Raw genomic sequence first — 15,362 nt, forward strand, 5'->3', positions numbered from 1 at the left:
CTGCTCTCTACCTCATTCAGGAGTTAACTGACCTCATTCAACCACCTCTTCTGTCAGTTTAAATAAAGAACTGCTCTCTGAGATTTTTGAGACTTTGATCAGACTGAATATGCTCTTTTGCACTACAGTCATTATATCTGCACTGTTTACTTTACTGTTTGCACTCTATCTACCATGTGCTGTAATACAGCCACTTTGAATGTACCTGTGAACTTAAAAATCACTAAATGAGTAAAGTTTAGTAGAAATTCCAGAATTGATTGTGGTGAGTAAAACTATTACAATTTAATCAAACTGACATGCCTTTAACACATAACCAACATTTCCTAAAATTGCTAATACATGAACTCCTACTCCTAATTGTAGATTCATGAAAAAGAGTAAAACTTGTTGACTTTAATTTGCAATATGGTTACCCGTAAAAATCTGCATTTAATTTAAACTAACTTCCTTATATCCTCCCACACACCCAGAGGATTGCCAAATAAGCACATTTGTAAAGATGCAAACGCATTTCCTTTGTAAATGAGGCTAAATAAGAGAGCTATAGAGAAAGAGTTTTTCTATGTTGTGTTGGTTCACTAAGATGAAAAAAAGTTAAAGCAACCTTCGGACGAAAGCAGCTGCCAAAAAGAGAAATCTTCTCACCTCAGATTGATACGATGCATTACATCATGCCTTACCTCAAATGACTGAGCCATTAACAAAGGTATTATGTACTGTACTCTATAATTTGACAGCCCACATGGATTAATGAAAGCAATTGGCCTTGCTGTTTAAACCCGCATATCCTCTTACGAATTTTAATGCATTTTCTGGTCAGGATGATGTAATGAGTACTCAGTATGGACCATTAAACATCAAAGCACACAAGGTTTGCAACCTATGCAACATATCCAGTTGTGGGAAATGATTTGTTACAAAAGTGCACCGCTGAAACTAAATCAAATCACATGCAGCCTCTTTGAAGGTGTGATTACCCACCACTACTGTTGGATTTGTTGTCATAGATCAGTAAATACTGGAACATGAAACGGCCAAAGCAATTTCACAGGTTAATTGAAAGTTTACCGACATTGCCCTTCCTACAATTTTATGTCCAGTTCTAGTTTTTAATCACCTCCAAAATCTACTGTGATAACACTAATAACCGCTTTTCACTCCAATATCATCTTCTCCCTAAGGATTATCAGAGTCCTTGAGAAATCCACTCTCACTAGAAGGAGATCACATAATTAGATCTGTCTGTCTTAATGCATTCATGATAGAGATGGCACGAGGTGTTAAAACCATGTGCACAAAATCACAGACTGGGCTCCTTGGTGTATTTTTAAATGACTTATTTTCTTTTGTGGTCTTATTTTCTGCCTTTTCCCATATGGTGGTATCTATTAAGTGGCATTTGTGAGTCAATAGATTGCTATAGATTTGAATGATTGCTGTGTGGCTCTCTTAGCCGCTGCTCCATCACGTTGCCTGAAACCGCTGGGCCTTGTTTCTAGGTGACATGGAATCAATATGCACTTCACACTACAGCTTTCCAGAGCAGTGTGTTTGTTATCAGTAAGTTCGGTTGGTGTGAAAGCAGTATTTCAATCTAGACTGTGCAATTGGAAAAGGTGGAACTGGTATGAACACACTCCATATTAAATCATAAAAGTGAACTGCTACTGATTTTGTATAATTTGCATCATTGCACACTCCTAGTCGCACTTATGTATTGTATTTCTCTAAGCTCCCTGTGCTTGAATAAAATTTGCATTCACTCTTTATGCACTACCTAATATCACTGCAGATAGATTAATAATATAGTCCCAATATAATATAGACAATCTCTTTCTGGCAGATTGTCATTTGGCAACACTGGACTGGTGCTCCTCCTTTTTTATGTCAGCTTTTTCCTGAGGCCTATATATCTTAACATGCTAATGATCCAATTATGTTTCCACCTCAAAAATCTACATTTTTAAAACGCTAGATTCTGTCAATTACAGAATCATTGTCGTTTATAGTTTTATAGTAATAATTTGCTCAAAAATTAAATTTGCTGAAAATTTACTCACCCTCAGGCCATTCAAGATGTAGATGATTTTCTTCATCAGAACAGATCTGAGAAATTTATCATTACATCACTTGCTCACTAATGGATCCTCTGCAGTGAATGGGTGCCGTCAGAATGAAAGTCCAAACAGCTGATAAAAATATCACAATAATCGACAAGTAAACCACATGACCCCTGTCCATTAACTCTACTCAGTTATCCACAACATTCCTTTTTCCAGAGAAGAAAATCCATCCCCTGTTGTACTCTCACATCAAAATCAACCAACATATTTGTTTAGAACTGTTTTTGCTTGCAAACGGTGCTAGGAATCTGTACAAATTTCTCTTCTGATTTAGACGAGGCAACTGGAGAAATCATGGATAAAGGACTTGTTTTTTAGCCAAAAAAAGGGGTTTTAAGTTAAAAATGTCTTAATGATGACAATGTCTTTTTACTTCGCAAGACGTTACTTATGGATTATTGTGATGTTTTAATCAGCTGTTTGGACTCGCACTCAACTATTCTGACGGCACCCATTCACTGCAGAGGAACCATTGGAGAGCAAGTGATGAAATGCTAAATTCCCTTAAATCTGTTCAGATGAAGACACAAACTCATTTATGGCCAGACGGTGAGTAAATTTGCCACAAATTGTAATTTGTTGGTGAAGTATTGCTTTAATTTTATAGTGATGAAATGCCAAATTTCTCCAAATCTGTTCCCATGAAGAAACAAACTCATCTACATCTTGGGTGGTCTGAGGGTGGGTACATTTTAAGCAAATTTTTCTAAATATATTGACAATCCTGAAAATGCCCAGAAACTCCAACATCTTGCATAAGTAAGCAAGCATCATTCACACATTCTTTGGACAATATATCAGTGCAGTTGCTTCCTATGTATACTGAAGCAGAGAAGAAGATAATTGCTAAAGATTAATAATTTTCCTGTGTGATACTTTTATTCAAGGGAATAATTCTGAATATATCATGTGGATGGGTGTTTTGTTTCAGTTAACAGATAACCTAACTGACATTTAAAACTAAGTATTTCACTTTACTAAGATATAATGCAAACGATCCATAGCAAACTGACTACATATGGAATCGGGCATCAGTAACCCACAAATCTGGATGAATTGCAGCTTGGCATCACCCACTGTCCACTTAAGATGACTGAGGTAACCCTACAGCCAGGGGAAATTATGCAAATGTTATATTCACATAAGTCAAACTTGTCATATCTGAATGTCAATGCTGATGTATTCCCTACAGAAGAATTTGAACAAAATCATGCAGTGAATCCAGATGGTAAATTTTATTGTCGTTTAATGAATGTTCATGACTTTATTTGGATTATTGATTATTTAAATCTCAATGTCTGGCATCCTAAATCCTGCAGTGATATCTTTATATGATCCACTCTCACTTCTGCTGAGTGGCATCTCATTGACATGACAGCTGCTTTATTTTACATTCACAGTCTAGTAGGCCTATATAATATCATTCAATCTGTTCTTTACTGAGCAGAATCAACATGAAGGAATCAACATCCTATAGGGAGTAAACTATATTTTTGCAATGTGCATTAATTTACAAGATTTTTACAGATTTTTCTGGGTCACATTTATGTTAATGAATAAAATATTTGTCTCAAACTCTAGTAAAATGAGAATTTGCTGTATTTTGCCATTGCAGACTTTGCTAAAATGCTTCTGTTGTAGATCACACGAATGCGGAAAACAGAACTCTGCATGACTAAATAACAATGAAGTTACGCTGGAGGAGGTTGTGTATATAAATGCACTAATTTACATATGCTTATTTAGTACTGCTTTTGTCCAGAGTGATTTGTGAGCAAGTACTGCTACTATGCAAGGGATTAATTTAATGCGTTGGATAACCACAACGTGTAACTACCAGGACATCTTTACGGGTCGTGTTGCAGCAGATAACTTTACAAAACTGCGACCCCGGCAGGACTCGAACCTGCAATCTTCTGATCCGAAGTCAGACGCCTTATCCATTAGGCCACGAGGTCACTGTTACAGTGGGGATGGTAATCAATTACAATGAAAATGGCACCTGGCCTTGTTCCCAACACTGTTCCTGCACCACAAAGACACAATATTTTCCTCTACCCCGCATCTTAATCATTTTAAAAATAATGTACACTGGAAGGGTTTATATTGAAATATCATTTTTTTTATTGCAATTTCAAAAGCTCAATTTCACTTTGGTGCAGGATTCAGCTAAAACACGAAGTATTTATAATTTAAATATAACCTAATCTTTAAACAACAGTGACATTTATTTCAAATTATTTTTTAAGCACGTTTAATAAATATTCATCATTACCTTGTCAATAAAATCCTCCGTTTTCTCCAAATGGTCATACTGTGCTTATTGGTTGTCGAACAATTGGCTCGAAAGAGTCGGTTCTCGATTCAGTGATGAGTCGGTGACTGGAGAACTGTCCTGGGGGTGCGTTTCCCAAAAACAACTATGGTCACAACTTCCGTCGTTACATAGCTGGCTAATGACGCTTTTAGGGAAACTCGTCCCTGATCGATTTCTGAACGAATCGGTTTAAAAAGATGTGACTCTACAGAACGATTCGTTGATTGTCGCAACCGACAACAGCAATTTCTACAGGTCTTTAATTTGTCGACCTCGTGGCCTAACAGACAAGGTGCTGACCTCAGATCAAAAGATTGCAGGTTCGAGTCCTGCTGGGCCGTTGTTTTAAAATAATTAAATAAACTATGGAGATAGAATTGCTTCGTAATTCCAAATTAAATAGATTATGATCCCCAAATAAATACAAATTAAACATATTGACAAATATAATGAGATTCACAAATAAAGTTTCACAAACATTAGTTAAATAGACTAAATAAAATGACATTTCCAAATAAAAAACATATCCAAAAATTTTTTATGTCACAAACGCAACTTTGCCTGGCATTCATTTGTGAATCGCATCATGTGCATTGTTGATCGCTGTACGCATTTGTGTGGATTTTAAAACATTTCCACAATTTCCACAAGTCCACAAACATGTGGACTCCACCCACCGTCTACTAAAGCCAATCAGATAACAGCCACACAGTTCAAAACCTGCTTACATATCAAATGCTTTTTGCTGACATTAAGTTCATTTCCCTCAGGGAATCAATATTGGCATGCTTTCCTTAGAGTAGACTCTGAGACCCTGTCCCAATTGGCACACTTCATGTGCACTTGCGGACTTAAAATGACCGCTGAGTGCATGTGTCCATTAAGTCCACGAGACCATAAAGACAGTCAATGCGGCATTATGTCACGAAAGTGTGGACTCAGAGGATGACTGCGAGGGTTTAGGGTGTGATTTGGGACAGGGAGTCCACACTTTTTGACGCCATCTCTGAAGCCACGCCCATGAAGATACAGCATGAATACACTCCATTAGGTATCTCCACCTGTCAGTATCTGCTGTTTATGTAGACCCTACTTATGCTTTAAAGGGGTCTTAACACACACAGTTTCAACCAATCTCATGTTAATATTGAATACCTATAGAGTATTGCATCCTTTATATCGCTGGAGAGTTTTTAGTTTTATCAGATTTATAAAAGAACAGATGCACAAACATTATTAACATATCTTCTCTTTGTTGTTGTTCAGAACAACATCTACTTTGGACTCCACCATAAATCTACACCGCTACACAGCTACCATAAATATCCTTGTCTCCTCAAATAAGTAACCACTAATTGATGTCATGGTGACACAATGTATTTGTAATCAATTTAATGCCTTTCTTTAAAATAGAAAAACAGCAACTCAGCACTTTAGCGAACATTAGACATACCAAAACACATTAGAGAGGGGAAGATTAACTTACTACAAATATATTTCACCTAACATAACCTAATAAACTTACAGACTTACTGATGCAGTCAATAGCATGCAAAACACTCACATTAATGGTTTTGATTAGATTGAAAAATGCTGATAAAGGCTGTTTTGGTTACTGGGAACCATTTGTCTGGAGAGTAATTCGAGAGCTATGATCACTGGTGTGAAAATGTGTCTCATAATTGTATTAAATGAGACACCTTACATATAAAGGCTTTCATTTTTTGTGTTTGGCAAAGAGCTTTTTATGAGATCCTCAGATTTGTCTCTGTATCTGACCTGGATAGATTTATTGCTCTGTTAGGTGTTTTTATTGCCTCTGGTGGTAAAGTGGACCCCAGCAAAGAGATGTTCTGAAAAGAACAGTTCAGCAATTCTGTACTTTTTTTCTTTTAAAGATTTTATGAGACAATTGTGGTTTACATAATAGAACAATTAAGCAGACTAATGTTTAGAGAATGCAGATTTCCTACAGCAAAAAGTTGCACATTGTAGTTTTGGTTGTTTTACTGTTATTTGTCTTCAGTAGCTTATTTTTGTCCACTACAATAGTTTGGAAAAGTTCAGTAGCCTTGGAAAAACTGTTATTACTATGGGTGTTTTTTTCTAAGCATTCAGGGAAAATGCCTACAACAGTTTTGTACTTAAAGTTTCACTGTTACTATTTGCAGGCTTGGGATTCGTGCTATGGACATGAGTAATACATAAATGGACATGATGATTAATCATGTGGCTTGTTGAGGAAAGGTGTGATATTACTTTAAAGTGGCCTGATTTTCACCTGGTGTGAAAAGAAGACTTGCACTGAAGGAGAGACATATCTATTCCTCATTCTGATCCTTGGAGGATTTTCTTTTTCCTGAAAATGTTCACAGTGGGCTAAAACCTACTCAGATAAAAGCGCAGATAAACAAGGCCTACAATCAGTCAGTTCCAAAAAGAAAATCAAAACCTGTTCTAATTGAAGAAAATAAAAGTTGACAAAAAGATTGAATCCAAGATCTGGTGATAACATAGCATAAGAAGGAATTTTTAAAAGGCTGGTAATTTTTGACTGGGAACACTGAATTACGTAAAGAATTTTTAGCACAGCACAAGGACTTAAGACCAAAGAGCCCTTGGAGATTTGGTGGGATCAATCAAAACCAAAAAAAAGTTGTTGTGTCTTAGTAAAAGCATCATTTTTTTTCAGTCTGTTCTAGGTTTCCCCAAGACTTTCAAAAGTTTCAATAACAGTAAAGTTTGACTGCAATTTAATCAGTTTTTCACCAAATACTGAAGATGCTAACATTGGCTAGAGGTTAACCATAGCAATAGTAATGCTACTGGAGCGCTTTCCATTGCCATCAGTTTAGAAAAGTACTGCTATTATGTATCAATTTATTATAAATGTAAATATTACAGATATATCACAAAAAATTTTGGGTCCTTCCATGTCAACTCAGGAAAAAATACAAGAAAGCCAACATATTATATGGCATGGATGAATACTTACTGAGTACTCCACTGTTTAGGAGAAGGCGGTCAAAATGACAGTTTTCAACTTAGATTTGAAGCCAAATATCCCCAAGGGGGAAAATGAGAATCATTATTTTTACACAGAGGTTGAAACTAGAAATCTATCTTGTTTCCCCCATAACAGTTTCATAAAACATACCTGTCTAAGTGCCAAAACTATTATTTTTGCAATGTTTGCATAGCTGTAATTCAAGAAGAATCATAGATATCTCAATGTCCTTTTAGATTCTGGTTCTTAACAAACATTTGATATCATCATTTTAAGGCCCTGTATGGTTCAATTCTAACCATATGGGGATCTGAATGTGGCTCAATTATAAAATTGTTGAATTTTACCAATTTTCAATGGACGAAATATTTTGCCCTTCCTCACTTTTTATGTATGTCTTTCTTTAGTAAAAAAAAAAAATATATAAAAAAAAATTACAAAATTTTAGATGGGTAAGTTTCTGAAATTTGGTTGATTTGACACTGAATGATCCTTTTGTTTTTTATTTTTAGGTAAATGTCATTTAGCTAAAAGTAGTAAGTGATGTCAAATTATAATTTGCATTGCACAAGATGAACATATCGTAAACTGTATAATGACGTTTACGTCTACATTTAATCATTTACTTTTTACTGCACTGTGTTGTTCTTCTTATTTACCTGTAGTGGCTATGAAGTCTCACATATTCATAGGAAATGCTTTACTTCTGCATTGACAAATCAAGGTGGATAATTCACACACCGTCTGTGGCAATTTTATGACTTTGACATTAAGCTCTCACAACTTCAAAAAATGAAGAAAAAAAATCTGCATATGAAAATCATTAAGACATAAATGGGTATTGAGCTATGAATGACTCAGTCCCTGAAAGCATTTGCTGTATTTTTGTAGTCTACCATCTATCTTCCTCAAGACTTTGGTAAGAGCAAACAGTTTATACCGTCATCTTACTGGACGGTCATCTATCATCTCATGTCTTAACATTGCAGACCAGCACAACTCAACCTTCACTGCCTCTTACATAATGACATGGCCATGAGTTTTCTGAGTTTGCTAGAAAGGCTTTTGATAAATGAAAGCCCCAGTGAAAGTACATTTTATTTAAAAGTCTATTTTTAATAATTACTTCATCATGATGCACTCATAGGACACTTTGTTGTTTTATGAATTAATTTTAATTAATAACATTTTAATTTTTTTTATAAGTTTATTTTTTTATTTTTTTTGTTGGTTATTATAATGTTTATAATGATAATTATTTTATATATCATTTGTTGTCCTCACTAATAGGTATGAAGCGTTGCTTTACAAGCATAATCCACAGAGCTAATTGTTAGTAGCTTGTTGTAGCCTTTTAATTAAACACTAGAGGAGCACAAATAATGGATCACTTTGCGTATCTATTGATTCCTTCATCTTCAATAATTTGTATTTAATCACATCTTTCATGTATGCGCACTGGCTGCTTTCATGGATATGCATACAAACTTGAGCCTAAGACAGAATTAGAGCCTGATCTGTGAAATCATGTTTAATGCATAGTGAACTCATGTCTGTTGTTTGTGTAGATAATATTAGGTGGCAAAATCAGGCTCAGTTTTGAATGCACGGTTTGTTGTTGCATATGTCTGCTGTCTATCATACCAGGATCAGTTCATAAGACGTTTGATATGAACCTTTATTAAAAAATTACCTTACTTGAAATGCAATCAACATTTCTCACAGCAGCTGTAAGCCTTTCTAGTCTTTTTTATGAAATAAACGGAGAATTATTGATTCTATGCATTGCCTGTGGATCAAAGCTAATGAGCAAATTGAATAGAGAGAATTTGATTTGATTGTTCTACCTTTCTTGGAGCTCTGAATCATAATTGTATCACAGCTCTGCAATGTCCTTAAAGGGATACTCCACCCCAAAATGAAAATTTTGTCATTAATCACTTACCCCCATGTCGTTCCAAACCCGTAAAAGCTTCCTTCGTCTTCGGAAAACAATTTAAGATATTTGGGTGAAAACCAGGATGCCTGTGACTGTCCCATAGACTGCCAAGTAAATAACAGTGTCATGGTCCATAAAAGGTATGAAAGTCATCGTCAGAATACTCCATCTGCCATCAGATGTGCAATCTGGGTTATATGAAGCGATTCCTTTGTCAACAGTCTCCTCTGTGTCTCTCCATATCACTGTATGCTGCGTATGCTCTTCTGTATCATCCGTGCCACAAGGATGCACTGTTTCTACGTGTTTTTAGCTTTGATTTGAAAGAAAACAGCGCACCCTTGTGGCGCGGCTGATACAGAAGAGTGACACAGAGGAGACTTTTGACAAAGGAATTGTTGAATAAAGTCGTTATTTTTGTTTTCTCCGCTTACAAAAAGTGTTCCCGTCACTTCATAACCCAGATTGCACGTCTGATGGCAGATGGAGTATTCTGACGATGACTTTCATACCTTTTATGGTTATTTTTTATTTATGTTATTTACTTGGCAGTCTATGGGACAGTCACAGGCCTCCCAGTTTTCATCCAAAATATCTTAAATTGCGTTCAGAAGATGAACGAAGCTTTTACGGGTTTGGAACGACATGGGGGTAAGTGATTAATGACAAATTTGTCATTTTGGGGTGGAGTATCCCTTTAAATAACCTCCTGTGCATCCACTTTAAAGTAACAGTTAATTAGAATGATATTCAAATAACAGAAACATCTTAAATGATCACAAAACTTAAAGAAAATGATGTGTTTTGCATCATCTGATGGACTTTTGCTGACAAATAAACAGGGATACCTGGGTGTAGGTAACACGTTCATTGTAATCAGGGGTTAAATGATGTTTTATTAACAAGGTTCTGGAGTAGCACAATCAGATAATCAACCAATTCAGACCAATACGTATATATAGATGGGCATTTTGACATAATTTTGTATGTATCAGAATATTTACACAATAAGTCGCGAAAAAGAACTCAATTCTGTACTTGCGCGCTATCTGAGAAACTGCTTTATGTGTGCTTGTTTTGGGTGCGTGCTTACAGTAAAGCACTCTCAGAAAGTGCGCGAGTACTGAACTGAGTTCTCTTTTGCTATTGTGCTTGAATGGTTTAAATTGGCAAGACTTAAAAACACGGGCAGAAACATTTTGCCAAGTGTCCCGAGTGTCTTTGAAGCTGAATATTGTTGAAAATATACGATGAATGTTCACTAATGAACCGTCACAAATTAACCTCTGATTGTAACAATACAAAGCTGGTTAAAAATGTAAAAACTTATCCATTAAATAAAGTGCATTGCTAATGCAACATACAGTAGTTCTTGAACTGTTTTGTGTCAGTGAGTGTCCATCCTCAAAATAGATCTTGGGCAAAAGATTTCCATTTCAAGGCATGCTTTGTGTGAGTGGATGGGAGAATAAAATGAATTGGAAAATGAATTGAAATTAAGTGTTTTACTTTTTTTTTTTTTTTTTAGTAAGATTGAAAAAAGGGGAAATTGTTGTTATTTAATGTTCTGTTATATAAGGATTTAGAGCAGTTTCTGTGATGTAGATGTTTTAGGGTTACCTTTATCCTGAAGAGTGGAGCTTGTTCTCAGGTTAAGGATGGCTACATAAAGACTGCAGTATACTGTGGTGCAGTGATTAGCCTAATTTAGCCAAACCCATACATTACGTATAGTAAAACATACATTTAGTATGGTCTTGTATATAGCGATCTAGTAGTGAACTGAATTCATTTGAGCCCAATAAAATGCCTTGTTTTCCACAATATGCGCTGATGTTCTGTAAAACGGTATATTGTGGTAATGAACATGTACGTTATTGTTATTGTGAGTCTTTCAAAAAACCGTAAATAGTTCTATATACCTTGTTTTCTGAATTGTTTAGCTTTTTAGAACACACATTGGCTTCTTTTCCATCAAACAGTTAACATTTTTAAAAGTGTCTGTTTCTGGCACCTGCTAGTCATCGAAAGGTAAGGAAGTCTAACAGTTGTAACAAAGTCCCGTGAAGGCAAGTATGATGAACCCTTGTGCAGCTTTTATTAATAAACCAAAACAGAACAAACCAAAAGGTGATACAAAACCGACATGAACTAAACTAGATCTTTACATGACCATGAACAGAACTCACCAACAGCAGGTTACAAAGCTAGACAAGACACAATGGCAACAGGAGGGCTATATATCAAACAAAAAGGTGTCACATGACACAATCCAACCAATGAACACATGACAACAAAGAAACCACATGGCAGGATCAAGGGAAACACATGACATGACAAACCAGGAAACTAGACTAAGAGCATGAATAAGTTGAAAGAGACAATGAACATGAAACGAAACCCAAAAGTAATGTTACATACCCCCCCCCCCCCCCCCCCCCAAAAGAAAGGGTGACTCCAGACACCCTGCAGGAACACCCACATGAAGACAAAACCCAAACAAGACTCTTGGAGTGTGATGGAACAGAGGCAGTCTAGGGGGAGGGAAGGAGGGCCAGGCCTGTGTAGTGGGATAGGACCTGGATCATGGCATGGACCATGGAGCAGTGGCAGACAACCTGGACTGCAGAGGCAGGCCTGGACTGTGATAGTTACTAGTTCTAGACAAAAGGTGAACATGCATTTACTGATCTCACTTGCACAAAAACAGATTCACTGTTTCTCAAAATTAATAAAAACAGTGAAATGCAAATTTAGAATATGACACAAACCTGCAATAATTAAATATGTTAAAGAACACAAATATCTCTTATGCATTTAATCCCACTTTATTAAACCATATCAATAGCTGCTGACCTGCAATGATTCAATTCAACCAAGCAAAAATGACTTTAGTTAAAGATCACTTTTATGTTTCATTGTTGAGGTAAAAGTGTTGAACTTTTTTCTCTTGCTTCCTATTCTTCATGCCCAGCCCAGATGAGAAAAAGTAACCCTAAAGTAATGTAATGCATTACTTTCCATAAATAGCAATTAAGTAACTTTAGTTACTTTTTTAGGCTGTAATGCAATATTGTAATTCATTACTTTAAAAGTAACTTTCCGATCTAGATAATGGTTCAAAATGATCTGTTTCTTTATTATTGTTCTTTGTAATTGTGTTCTTTTTCACTTTAATCTGTTTGTAACATTTATTTGCTCATACATTTGTGTGCATTGTTTTATTGTATTTAAATGTAAAAGATCCATTTTTTAATTTGACAAAAGTTATTTAACCTTTCTGCTACAAAAGCATTCAAGTTGAGTTTACATGGCAGTTTTATGTTAAGAAACTCATTTCTAACGAGCAGAATCACTGTCCAAAATTAATTTCAGATTAATGCATGCTATTCCTGACAGATAAAAGATAAAAGTAATATTTAAAAGTAGTAACTACTACTGAAATCATATTATTTATTTGTTTTGCACGTTAATTGCTTCCTACTGTGGTTATACAGTCGCCTACACACGGATGTCTTGTATTAAATTCAATGTAATAATGCAAATATTTTCAAGGTATTACAATTGCACTGGTATGTTTCATATAGGCTGCCCAAAGAGGGCATATGAGGAAAATGTAAAAAAATATTACAGTTGCCCTCAGTTTCTTCAGCCGGTTATTAGATATTTAGCTGAGTATACCTACCTGTGAATACAGAGATATGGTAATCTTCTCTTGGTCCGCATGGCACATACTGTAAGGTGTTCAGAATTTCTCCCAGCACAAAATGTGCTGCTTCTTTGATAGAGGTTGATTTCTGTCTGCTCAGCACTTCACTAACATTTCCATTCAGTGCTTTGACACTTAAGAACTGCATCAGGCGTTTCCACCACAGACATGACCTTAACCTGCATAAAATAATGCTTTATTCTCTGCAGGCTTTGACTTGCATCAGACATTATCTCTATATGCCTGTGTGAAACAAAATAAATAAATAAATAAATGAAAACCTAGTGATACCAAACATGAAGATGCACTGCTTATGCAATTATATTTTCTGTTAATAAAAGGCACCAGATAATAAGGGTTCAGAGCTGGTCAAATAGTCAAGTTGTATCACACAGATAATATTTGCTGTATTTCTCAGTGAGTTAATACAGTTTTAGAGATGACTCACTTCTGAAGACTTCTGAGTGGCTGCTTCCGCTCTTTTATGTCAATTGATTGTATCTTCATGGCAAATGGAGTGACAATATTTCCCTTTCTTCATCGTGGCTTGAGCAACAGGAAGTTGCACAATACATGGTTTTGCTGGCTGACGCATTTTCACAGTAATAGAGTAGACATGAATGGTGTCCTTGGAGGTGTCTTGAAGACAGTTCGTGAGTATCAGGGGAAAAGTCGGTAGCACTCTATGACTACACTTGTTGACTGTCAAGGCCTCTGATACACCTGTGAAATTAAACACAAGCCTAGGTCCATGATTCATCCACATGTACAAGCCAGAGCATTCGTTCATTTTTGGGAGTTGCATTTAAAATCCACATGACTCAAAAAATAGCATCAGTTTTGATTTTGTACATTTTTATTGTAGTTCATCTTAGTTTCTCTCTTCAGTGTTTGCCATTTGGTAATTTTTTATTTTATAATTTATTTATTTATTTATTTTTGTAAAGTATGTTGCTAAAATCACAATTCTCAGACAAGTTTATTTTTTTATTTTTTTTATGTTTTTTGTTAGAATAAAGATTCTATGACAAGTTTATTTTTTTATTTTTTTTGTTATGTGTGTTTGAGTGATGAATAATGTTGTTTGATGGTACATTTTTTGACAATTCCAAACATTTCAAATGCTCATTTATGCAGGAGTTATTTTTTTCTATACAATCTTTTCCTTTCTTTCTTTCTCTCCAGATCTGCACTGGAGAATCACACACAACATGCTAATAGGACTCATTGTTATTGTGATTCAACAGTATAGATGCTTGCGTATGATTATAAACACGTACAATTTAGAACAGTGAGAAAAGATATAGCACATTCATTCTAATTTCAACTTGAAAATTAAATAATTAGCACACATGATGGTGTTGAACATCAGTTCTGAAGATGGTTTTGAGGCTGCCATAGTGATATCAAATTCTGATACACTCTAAAAAAATGCTGTGTTAAATATGGACAAACCCAGCTATTGGGTTGTTTTCAACCAACAGTTGGGTTAAATGTTTAACCCAGCCTTCTGGGCGGTAACCTAACCGCTGGGTCTAAACAACACAATAGCTGGGTTTGTCCATATTTTACCCAGCGCTGGGTTGTATTTAACCCAGATTTTTTAGAGTGTAATATAACATTATAAATAGGTCCAAAAATAATAGACGAATTAGACACATATGCACTGTGAGAGTGCAGTGATTACAATTGGTATAGAGGAGACCTGGGCTAGTTGTCAAAAAGCTCTCAGTAAATATATATATATATATATATATATATATATATATAATATCTCTCAGTAAATATATATATATATGAAAAGTTGTGCTTGTTAACATTAGTTAATGCTCTGTGAATTAGCATGAAGTAACAATGAATGACTGTATTATAATAGACTAACATTAACAAAGATTAATAAATATTGTAATAAATGTATTGTCCATTTTTAGTTCATGATAGTTAATATATTAAGTATAACATTAACTAATGGAACCTTATTTGTAAAGTGTTTCCGAAAATATGAACTGCTACAAAGAGTTTCTTTATATATATATATATATATATATATATATATATATATATATATATATATATATATATATATATATATATATATATATAAATATATATACACATATAAATTTAAGGTTGATGGTCGGATTATACAGTTTATTTCGGCCAAAAAAAATGGTTTAAAATTTCTGTATGTTATCTTTTATTGTTTATATTTTGCAGAAAAAATAAAATAAATAAATTATAAATTCAATTTGTTATCAGTTTTC

At 34.9% G+C, this 15,362-nt stretch overlaps 1 non-coding gene across 1 annotated transcript; it reads right to left on the minus strand.

The window, feature by feature from the left end:
• Positions 1-4,011: 4,011 nt before the first annotated feature.
• Positions 4,012-4,084, minus strand: trnar-ucg. The gene has a single exon. It is a non-coding gene; the product is annotated as a tRNA-Arg (tRNA).
• Positions 4,085-15,362: the final 11,278 nt, after the last annotated feature.

This window comes from Cyprinus carpio, chromosome A7 (genome assembly GCF_018340385.1).
Source record: "Cyprinus carpio isolate SPL01 chromosome A7, ASM1834038v1, whole genome shotgun sequence".
NCBI classification, from domain to species: Eukaryota; Metazoa; Chordata; class Actinopteri; order Cypriniformes; family Cyprinidae; genus Cyprinus; species Cyprinus carpio.